The sequence below is a fragment of the Saccopteryx leptura genome, chromosome 6 (genome assembly GCF_036850995.1).
Source record: "Saccopteryx leptura isolate mSacLep1 chromosome 6, mSacLep1_pri_phased_curated, whole genome shotgun sequence".
Lineage (NCBI taxonomy): Eukaryota > Metazoa > Chordata > Mammalia > Chiroptera > Emballonuridae > Saccopteryx > Saccopteryx leptura.
In genome coordinates, this window is record NC_089508.1 from 115,918,516 (window position 1) to 115,928,708 (window position 10,193).

The following is a 10,193-nucleotide window of genomic DNA, read 5'->3' on the forward strand; positions in this document are numbered from 1 at the left end:
TTACCGACTGTCCGAATCCAATGTGAACCTGCATGGGCTGGGCTGCTCTGATGGTGGCTCTGGCCCTGGCTTCTGGCTTTACACCCCTCAAAATGTGAGGCTGACCAGAAAAAGCTGTCCGATGATGGATTAGAGATTTATGGGTCGAATTAAAGCCAACCGGGGGAGGGAAGGGAGAAACTCCTTACCTTTCTGATCTGGCAGGGGTTCAGGACAGGGTTAAACTGCTGGCAATCAACCTACAATTGCTTGTCTAGGCTTTGTTTGGACAGCAAAGAGGGATCATCCAGGCAGTTAGTCCCCTGTCCCAGGTTTTGGCACCAGGTGTAAGAATGAGACGGCACTCGAACATCAGATGTGCAGGCTTTATTAGAGGAGAAAGACCTGCCGGGGCACTTCTCCGGGAGGAAGGGCCCCCAAAACAGACTGAGGTAAAACTTTATAGGGTTGAGGATAGCCTCGAGCAAGGGTGTGCTGGTATGTTTGGCTTTCTGAATACTCCTTGGGGCAATTGACCAGCTTCCTGGAATTCCTTTGTCCCAGAGGCGATTGTCCAGTATTTAAGAGTGGGGTCAGGCAGCCAAGCGAAACAGCAAAAGGGCAGTTGTAATTCATTTATCTATCACTTACAAAATAAATAGCATACTTCAGAAACATTTTTCTCTTTTTTTTACTTAATATATTTGGAGGATTATTTCATATCAATATATGGAGATAAGTTCTTATTCTTTTCTGCAGTTACATAGTAACTTACTGTGTGGATATACCATAGCACTTTTAAGTAGTCTGCTAATGGATATTTAGGTTGTTTTCAGACTTTTAAATTTACAAATAATGCTGCAATGAGTACCCTTGTGATTTGTCATTATTTTGGATATATATACTTTTTAATTTTTGTTTTATTTATTTTTAAAGATTTTATTTGTTTATTTATTTATTAATTATTATTATTATTATTATTATTTTGTATTTTTCTGAAGTTGGAAATGGGGAGGCAGTCAGACAGACTCCCACATGCGCCCGACCGGGATCCACCCAGCATGCCCACCAGGGGCATGCTCTGCCCATCTGAGGCGTTGCTCTGCTGCAACCAGAGCCATTCTAGAGCCTGAGGCAGAGGCCATGGAGCCATCCTCAATGCCTGGGCCAACTTTGCTCCAATGGAGCCTTGGCTGCAGGAGGGGAAGAGAGAGACAGAGAGAAATGGTGGAGGGGGGTGGAGAAGCAGATGAGCGCTTCTCCTGTGTTCCCTGGCCGGGAATTGAACCCGGGACTCCTGCACGCCAGGCCGATGCTCTACCACTGAGCCAACTGGCCAGGGCCTATTTATTTATTTTTAGAGAGAGAGGGAGGCACCAACTCACAGTTGCTTCACTTGAGTTATTCATTGATTGTTTCTCAAATGTGCCTTGACCAGGCAAACCCGCAGTTTAGAACCAGCAACCTCAGCATTCCAGGTAGATGCTCTAATCACTGCAGTACCACAAGTCAGGCATGTTTTGGATATATATCAATATTTTAAGGACTTGAATTGCTGGGTGGAAAAGTAGATGATATGTAATTTGCTAGAACTTGCCTTTTTTTAGTTAGCTTAGGCTGCTGTCACAAAATATCATAGAGCAGATGTTTTACAAACAACAGAAGTTTATTTTTCACTGTTCTAAAGCCTGGAAGTCCAAGAACAAAATGTCAGCATAGCCAGATTCTGGTAAGACCCTTCTCAGGGTTATAGATTGTTGACTTCTCATTGTACCCTCAAATGGAAGAGAATACTGAGGGGAAAAAAGCTCTCATGACATTATAAGGACCCTAATCTCATTCATGAGGGCTCCATTTTTAAGGCTTCATTTAATCCTAATTGTCTCCCAAAGGCCTTACCTAATACTACCATAGGAGAATATAGGTTTCAATATATAAAGGAGACACATTCAGTCTGTAATGTCCAATTTTTCCAAGAGGTTATACCATTTTGCATTTTCATCAACAATGAAGAAGCATACTGTATAGGCTATTTCTAGTAGTCTACCTACTTGAGGTTTATTTAAAGATAACACTTGGGCTCAGTGGTAGAGTGTTGGCCCTCGTGTAGAAGTCCTGGGTTCAGTTCCTGGTCTGTGCACATGGGGGAAGCGCCCATCTGCTTCTCCATCCTTCCCTCTCTCCTTCCTCTCTATCTTTCTCTTCCGCTCCCACAGCCAAGCTCCACTGGAGCAAAGTTGGCCCTGGGTGCTGAGGACAGCTCCGTGGCCTTTGCTTCAGGTGCTAGAATGGCTCCAGCCGCAATGAAACAATGCCCCAGATGGGCAGAGCATCGCCCCCTGGTGAGCATGCTGGGTGGATCCCAGTTGGGAGCATGCGGGAGTCTGTCTGACTGCCTCCCCACTTCTAACTTAGGAAAAATACAAACAAACAAAAAGATAACACTTGGCCTCCGTTTTTTTTGTTGTTGTTGTTTTTTTATTCAGTGAGAAGAGGGGATGCAGAGAGACAGACTCCAACACGCACCCTGACCAGGATCCACCTGACACTCCCACTAAGGGGTGATGCTCTGCCCATCTGGGGCACTACTCCATTGCTCAGCAACCAAGCTCTTCTTAGTGCCTGAGGTGGAGGCCATGGAGCCTTCCTCAGTGCCTTGGTCCAACTCGCTCCAATTAAGCCATGGCTGAAGGAGGAGTTGAGAGAGAGAGAGTGAGAGAGAGAGAGAGAAGGGAGAGTAGTGGAGGAGCAGATGGGTGCTTCTCCTGTGTGCACTCACTGGGAACTGAACCTGGAACACCCACATGCGAGGCTGAAACTCTACCACTGTGCAAACTGGCTAGGACCGGACTCAGGTTCTTTTTTTTTTTAATTTAAAATTTTAATTTATTGTGTTTACATAGATTCAAGTGACCCACCAAATATATCTCCCCTCACCCCCTTATTCCCTTTAGCCCCCACCTTTGCCCCCTTCACCCAACACCTTCCCTTCTTCCCTCCAGGATTTGCTGTTCTGTTCTCTATAATGCTATGTTATGTATATATAATTTCACTAACCTCTTTCCCTTCTCTGATCCCATCTTCTCTTCCACTTTCTCTCTGACCGCTTTCCCTCTTATCCCGTTGATCCCACCTCTGCCTCTATTCCGTTCCTCAGTTCACATTGTTCATTGGATTCCTCAAATGAGTGAGGTCATATGATATTTTTCTTTCTCTGCCTGGCTTATTTCACTTAGCATGATAGTTTCCAGGTCTATCCATGTTGTCGCAAAAGGTAAGATTTCCTTCTTCCTCATGGCCATGTAGTATTCCATTGTGTATATCAGAGGTAGTCAACCTTTATAATACCTACCGCTCACTTTTGTATCACTGTTAGTAGTAAAATTTTCTAACTGCCCACCGGTTTCACAGTCATGGTGATTTATAAAGTAGGGAAGTAACTTTACTTTATAAAATTTATAAAGCAGAGTTACAGCAAGTTAAAGCATATAATAATAATAATTACCAAGTACTTTATGTTAGATTTTTGCTAAGTTTGGCAGAATAAATCTTTATAAAACAACTTACTATAGTTCAATCTATCTTTTTATTTATACTTTGGTTGCTCCGCTACCGCCTACCATGAAAGCTGGAACACCCGCTAGTGGGTGGTAGGGACCAGGTTGACTACCACTGGTGTATATGTACCACAGCTTTTTAATCCACTCTTCCACTGAAGGACACTTGGGCTGTTTCCAGATCTTTGGCCTCAGGTTCTTTTTGGCTCAAATTATGTCTAACAATTAAATATAAAGAAATGAAAACTTTTGAATCCAAGATGGTGAGGAGTAGGTGGATGTTTCACTCAGCTCCTCCCACGACCAAACTGGAATTACAACTAAAATATAGAACAATTACCCTTAATAACTTACTGAAGACTAGCAGAAGATAAGACATTACCAAGGATTTATAGAAGAAGCCACATCAAGACTGGTAGGGCCTGACCTGTGGTGGCGCAGTGGATAAAGCATCAACCTGGAATGCCGAGGTTGCTGGTTCAAAACCCTGGGCTTGCCCAGTCAAGGCACATACAGGAAGCAGCTGTTATGAGTTGATGCTTTTCACCCTTCTCACCTTTCTCTCAAATCGATAAATAAAATAAAATTTAAAAAAATAAAAAGAAGACTGGTAGGAAGGGTGGAGAAGTGAAAGGGCTGCCCTGTCAGCAACAGGCTGACACTGGGGAGGGATCTGTCAGCTGCAGGGTGGTTCCCCCTTAGAAGCCTGGTGTCTCAAACACACAATGGGCTCCCCAGTCCAGAGTGCCAGGGCCAGGAAGAGGCATCCACATAACATCTAGCTTTGAAAATCAGTGGCGAATCTGTCTGCCAGGGAGAGATAGAGTCTTCTAGAAACTCACCCCCCCCCTTAAAGGGTCAATGCACAAAATCTCACTTACCCTGGGCTCCTGTGGAGAAAGGGCAGAGAAGACCAGAGTCCTCCAAGTAGAGACTGTGGTTTGTGCCTCAGGTGAGATAGCTGAAGAGACAGCTGCCAGGATGCCTGGCTGAGTCCTTCTCCCACACTGTAGGTGCCATGTTTCTTAGGGGGAGCAATCCCCTCCATGTAGCATCAGCCTGGGGTAAAGCAATAGCCTCACTATTAGGACTCCCTCTCCTGCTACCCAGTGGAGCTTGTGCCTTGCTGAGGAATCAGCTGCCTGGGCCAGGGTGTAGAGGTCTAGGCTGACTCAGGGTGTCAGTGACTGAGTTGTATGGCTTTGGGACAGGGACCATTCCTCTCACTTTCCTGTGAACCTGACTGGAGTAACCCATTAGTCCCACTCTTGGGCTCCTGGCAACCCCAGTCTCCCAACTCCTAGTGGCCCTGCCCTGCCAATGTCAGGACCGCATATAAGACAGACTGAGTTGTATGGAACGAGCACCACTCTCTTCCCCCAAGAATTATCAATACCTCTCTCTCGTGGGAGATTGACTAGCCCCACGGTGTGAACTCTAGGCTCTGCCCTGCTGAACTTGGGCTTCTGGCAAAATGTGAGACAGACTGAGATATGTAATTCTAGGTCAGGGCCCATTTTTCTCTTGCACACTTGAACAGTGCGAAACCCTCCCTTCACACAGACAAATTTTGAACCATAAAGGTGTTCAAGCCCCCAGCAGGTAGCAGCTAGACTTGGTATACCCTTGGACATTTGCCAAATGACCTCAGACCCAGCACTGGCCCCGAGTTCGAACCTGTATCAATCTGGTGAGCACCACTTGCCCCTCCCTGCTGACTTATTTAGAAACTACCTCATACACTTGACTATAGCTAGTCTCTTTCAGTGACTGAGCCTAAAAGGTAGCCAGAAAGCTGAGGAAGGCAGAGAAGGATCTTGGGTTGCTTTGGGACTTTTGCTGACCTGCCCAATGGCCAGGTGCTGGTAAAACCAGCCTTGATGCACAGCATGGTCCTTTTCACATACTACCAGACCCAGAAGAGGCAACAGTGAATTGCTTTGTAGCACCAAACAGGTTGCCTAGGGCCAGTCATAGGCAGCATCTGACTAGGAATCAAGCCAACAAGAGGATAGATATAGCCCTTGTAAACATTTATGCACCCAATATAGGAGCACCTAAATATATAAAGCAAATATTAAGACATAAAGAAAGAGATTGACAGTAATATAGTCAATATAGTATGACATCAATGGATAGATCTTCCAGATAGAAAATCAACAAGGAAACAGTAGCCTTAAATGAATCGCTACATTAGATGGATTTAATTGGTATCTTCAGAGCATTTTAGCCCAAAACAACAGAATATACATTGTTTGCAAATGTACATAAAACATTTTTTAGGATGGCTCACATGTTAGGACAAAAGATGTCTCAGGGCTCTGGCCGGTTGGCTCAGCGGTGGAGCGTCAGCCTGGCATGCGGGGGACCCGGGTTCGATTCCCGGCCGGGGCACATAGGGGAGGCGCCCATTTGCTTCTCCACCCTCCCCCTCCTTCCTCTCTGTCTCTCTCTTCCCCTCCCGCAGCCAGGGCTCCATTGGAGCAGGGATGGCCCAGGTGCTGGGGATGGCTCCTTGGCCTCTGCCCCCAGCGCTGCAGTGGTTCTGGTCGAGGCAGGGCGACGCCCGGGAGGGGCGGAGCATCGCCCCCTGGTGGGCAGAGCCTCACCCCTGGTGGGCGTGCCGGGTGGATCCCGGTCGGGCGCATGCGGGAGTCTGTCTGGCTGTCTCTCCCCGTTTCCAGCTTAAGAAAAATACAAAAAAAAAAAAAAAAAAAAAAGATGTCTCAGTAAGTTTAAAAAGATTAAAACAATATTAAGCATCTTCTCTGATCATAATGGTATAAAACTAGAAATTAATCACAAGAAAAAACAAAACACCCCATAAGGGCATGAAGGTTAAATAATATACAGTATTACTAAACAATGAATGGGTTAACAATGAGAACATAGAAGAAATCAAAATACACCTTGAAAGAAGTGAAAATAAGAACACAACAACCTATAACAATGTGAAAACAGTCCTAAGAGGGAAATTCATAATATACTGCTCACAAAAATTAGAGAATATTTTATAGCTTCATATTTATTTTGAAATATACCCTAATTTTTGTGAGCAGTATATTATAGGCCTACATCAGGAAACAACAAAAATCTCAAATAACTGATCTAACAAGACACTTAAAAAAACAAGAAACAACAGCACAAAAAGCCCAAAGTGAGTAAGAGGAAATAATAAAAATCAGAACAGAAATAAACAAAATAAAGCCTAAAACAGCAATACAATAGATCAATGAAACCTAGAGCTGTTTTTAAAAATATATAAACATGATTGACAAATCTTTAACCAGACTCATCGCGAAAAAGAAAAAAGATAACTCAAATAAATAAAACCAGAAATAAAAGAGAAGAAATAACAAATGACACCACAGAAATTTGAAGGATTTTAAGAAAATATAATGAAAAACTCTATGCCAACAAATTGGACCATTAGAATTAAATAGGTAAATTTTTACAAACATACAATCTTCCAAAAATGGAATCAGGAATAATCAGAAAATCTGAATAGACAGATTACAACTAATGAAATTAAAACAGTAAATTAAACTCCCAACAAACAAAAGTCCTGGACCAGATGGCTTCATAGGTGAATTTTATCAAACATTCGAAGAAGAATTTACAACTATCTTTCTCAAACTATTCCAAAAAATTCGAAAGGAGGAAAGACTCACAAGCTAATTTTATTATTTTTAGTGAGAGCAGAGACAGAGAGAGAGAAAGGGAGACAGGGAGAGAGATGAGAAGCATCAACTCCTAATTGCATCACTTTAGTTATTATTTCTCATACGTGCATTGACCAAGGGGCTGAAGCCAAGCCAGTGACCCCCTTGCTCAAGCCAGCAATCATGGTATCATGCCGATGATCCCATGCTCAAGCTGGTGGGCCCATGTTGAAACCAGCAACCTTGGGGTTTTGAACCTGGGTTCTCAGTGTCCCAGGTCAACACTCTATCCACTGTGCCACTATTGGTCAGGCCAGAGTTTATTCTTGTACTATGTTATTTATTATTGTATTATTTTCTATACAACCAACTGTAAACCTATTTTTGTCCCACCCTGTATAAATGCTTGCTTTGACTGTAGTTTAGTACTTATTGCAGTCTTTTTTATGTGAACTGCTTACCCTTTTTTCTTACAGTGCATTATAGTTATTTTGAAATAACCATCATTAATTCATTTAATTGTAAAATTAAACTGTTGATATACTTAAGCACAGCTTTTTGTCACAGTAGTCATTTGCTTATATAGCTTAGTTTTTTACTTATACTCTAAGTATAAAATAGAATATAGAATTCACCCTTGTAAGCATGCAAAGTTTGACTGTAGTATTATCTTTAGATATTTTTCTCTGATTGGATCGGATCCAGTGAGAAAGCATTAGATATGAAATCACTAATAATTAATAATGAAAAGCCACCTTGAAGGAAATAGTAAGGTCATTTGCTAAGTTGAAAGGGAAAAGGTTTCTTTTGCTGAGAAGTTGGAAATTGCTCCTTAAATTTGCTCTATTTATTCTTTATCCCCGTCTAAGACCAGGATTTTAAAATCATTTTTTGTTCTCCCCATGGGTATAGTTATGATTTGTGGAATTTTGATTAAAAATATATTTTATTATTTCCTCACATCTTTGCCCCACCACCCCAACTTCTCTAAGGGTGTTTAATGTTATAGAAAACTACAGTCTGCAGATAGTCTAGTTTAGTTCATTGGTTAGCAGAGAGAAATTTCTTCTTTCTACCAACAAACCATCCCATAAAAATAACCTATATATGTATTATCCTTTAGCCCAAACCATCTTGGGTCCAGAGACATACTTAATTCCATTATCTATTAAATCCATTACTGATATGCGCTACTGCCACATTATTAAAAAAAACTGAAAAGTTTAATCATAAGAGAGAATCTGGGAGACTTGCCTGTAGATGAAAGAGGTAGAAAAAAATACCTTTATTAGCATGTACAAGGTAGTCAAGATTTTAACAAATGTCTAAATCCTCACAACAACCCTGTGAGGTAGGTAAGTTTTGGTTTTATGATAAACTAGAATCATTTCAAAAAAAGTACAATTCCTAAAAAGAATAATAATAAATCTGCACTAGGAATAATTTTGTTAATGATACCATTTATGTGCTAGAATCTGTATTTTTGTGTATGTTGGTTCATGCAATAAGGTGTCCTCAGAAAAGTTTACTGAAAATCAAATCCTATTTAAATGCACAGGGCAACTATTTAAATAAACCCTAGGGTGAATTATTTTTGTAAAATAAATCACTATTTTTTATCATATGTTAAAAAAAAAGAATTTTCATAGTATTTGCTCAAAGTGAGGGATTCTCAGCCACATTTCACTCCCAATTTATCCAGTCTTTGATATGTTCTCTCAACACAGCACCACACCACTGTAAGACTTAATTTACTGAAGCACACTGTAGCAATTTGGTATATGGCAGCATCCTGGGTTAGCATGTAGAAATCAACAAATATATTGCACACAGTCTCAATCCAAAACCCAAAGTGGACTGTTTAATGAATGTAAACATTAAAAAAAAAATAAAAAGTATTTTCCCTTAATATTACTTACTTTTTTCCCCCTTTAAATTGAAAAAGAGAGAGATCTTAGGGTCTTTAAAGAGAAACACAATATTCTGATATCTAGACAATTCTAGTGATTTCTATTGTATATCAAAGCTTCATGTTACCAACTTACTACTTAAAAGGGAGTCAGTAGATGTTACTCAAAAAAATTTGTATTTCCTGTGCCAATATGATTTACTAGGAAAAGAAGTATTTCCAAGCACCCATTTTCTCTTAAGTATATATTTAAAGTACATTTCTACTGTTAGTCTAACATTAGTAAACATCCAGTTGCCTAACTTTTTATAGTTGTCTTATCTGCAAAATACATTTTATTGGAGAATTTCCATTACATTTCATTATGAGATAAATGTTCAGATTAGTCATATAATTTACTTTAAGCTTAAGAACTCAGTTAACACTTAAAATCTGCTGGTAGGTTTATAATACTTTGGCAAGTGGTTAAAGAAATTTACAAAAAACATAAAGGAATTTGTCATTATAAAGAAATTATTCAAGGCCGGAAAAACATTCTTACCAAAAAAAATATTTTAAATTGCTCAGGGAAATGAGGCAAAACAACAGGTAAAACAGACTAAGCCATCTATAACTTGTACATTCAAATACATACTAGATCTAATAGTACACTTTGGATTATAGTGAGGTAGGGCAAAGAAGTACAGGGGTGGACAAAAGTAGGTTTCCAGTTGTATGGAAAAAGACATGCAGGTTATAATTAAAATAGCTTTCTTGATTCAGAAGAATGTCACAATGGCACAGTGCACTTAGGTACAATCTCATAAGTGCTCACATTGTGGGCCTTCATTATTTACACATTCTCATAGTCTACTTCCTTTGTAGTCAAGTATACTTTGGCACAGAGTTCTTTATAAATCTACTTTGCCCACCTTTGTATGGTCAGGTACATTTTGAAATGTGAAATTTATATAAACGGAAACACTGACTTGTACCCAGGTTTTATTGGATTATCCCCCCCCCCCCAAAAAAAAAGTTGAGAATTCAAATGACAAAGTATTTTCTTAGATTCAGGGACAGAATTGTAAAAAATCTTTGCGATACAGA